Raw genomic sequence first — 1,837 nt, 5'->3', positions numbered from 1 at the left:
GTATGTAGCCAGCAGCCAGCGTGAGTGGCCAGCAGCTGCAGTGAGCGGCCGTCCAGAAGCCGGCGACTGATGTGCCTCACCTGAGAAGAGCGCAATGATGGTGCCAACTTGGACCAGTGAAGCAACGTCCTCCACAACTAGACTGAAGAACAAAATGACAGAAACTTGTCTGTTCCCCTTCCCCCAATTCCCCAGCACTGTTCCCATACCCCCAATTCCCCAATAAAAATCTTTAAAAAAAAAAAAAGAAACAGAAAAATCTGATCAGTCTAGTAACTGAAATCATATTAGTAATCAAAAAACTCCCAACAAACAATAGTCCTGGGCCAGACGGCTTCACAGGTGAATTTAGCCAAATATTCAAAGAATTAACATCTACCCTTCTCAAACTATTCCAAAAAGTTCAAGAGGGAAGGCTCTCAAGTTCATCTTATGAGGCCAGTATTACCCAGATTACAAAACCAGATAAAGACATTACAAATAAAGACAATTACAGGCCAATAATCATGATGAACATAGATGCAAAAATCCTCAACAAAATATTAGCAAACCAAATTCAGCAATACATTAAAAGAACATACACCATGATCAAGTGGGATTTATTCTCAGGATGCAAGGTTTGTTTAATATCTACAAATCAATATGATACATCACTTAAATGAAGAATAAAGTCATATGAACATATCAGTAGATGCAAAAAAAAGCATTTGGCAAAATCCAGCATCCATTTATGATAAAACTTCTTAGTAAAGTGGGAATAAAGGGAACATACCTCAACATAATAAAGGCCATATATAAGAAACCCACAGCTAACATAATACTCAATGGGGAAAAGCTAAAGCATTTCCTTTAAGATCAGGAACAAGACAAGGATGTCCACTTACACCCCTATTTAACAGAGTTTTAGAAGTGTTAGCCCACAGCAATCAGAGAAGAAAAAGAAATAAAAGGCATCCAAAAAGGAAAGAAGTAAAGCTATCATTATTTGATGACATGATACTATTATTGAGAGAACTCTAAAGAGTCTTCCAAAAACTATTATTATAGAATGGATAAATTAATTCTACAGTAAAGTAGCAGGATACAAAATTAAGATTCAGAAATTAGTTGCATTTTTATACACCAATAATGAACTATGAGAAAGAAATTAAGAAAACAATCCCATTAACAATTGCATCGAAAACAAAAAACAAAAAAAAAACCTAGGAATAAATTTAACCAAGGAGGTAAAAAGATCTGTACTCAGACAACTATAAGACACTGAAGAAAGCAATTGAAGAAGATACAAATAAATGGAAGCATATATTGTGCTCATGGATAGGAAGAATCAATATCGTTAAAATGTCCATAGTACCCAAAGCAATCTACAGATTCAATGCAATCCCTATCAAAATACCAATGGCAGTTTTCACAGAACTAGAATAACCCTGAAGGTTATATGGAACCACAAAGACCCTGAATAGACAAAGCAATCTTGAGAAAGAAGAACAAAGTTGGAGGTATCACACTATCCGATATAAAACTATACTGCAAGGTTATAGTAATCAAAACAGCATGGCCCAGCTGAGTGGCGCGTTGGTTAAGAGCTGGCTTGGGATGCCAGAGGGCCCGGTTCGGATCCCACATATGAGGGCCAGTGACACTGCCCTCCACAGCTAAGATGCTGAACAACAGCTTGACCTGGAGCTGGGCTGCGGTGAGTTGCCAGCAACCGCGTAAGCTGCAGCCCTGTTGCAGTGGGTTGCCATGGGCTACTGTGTGTAGCCAGCAGTCAGCGTGAGCGGCCAGCAGCCACAGTGAGCGGCCATCCAGAAGCCTGCGACTGATCTGCCTCGCC

Source organism: Hipposideros armiger, unplaced genomic scaffold (assembly GCF_001890085.2).
Source record: "Hipposideros armiger isolate ML-2016 unplaced genomic scaffold, ASM189008v1 scaffold_178, whole genome shotgun sequence".
In the NCBI taxonomy this organism is placed as follows: domain Eukaryota; kingdom Metazoa; phylum Chordata; class Mammalia; order Chiroptera; family Hipposideridae; genus Hipposideros; species Hipposideros armiger.
Note: the sequence above shows the minus strand (reverse complement) of the source record.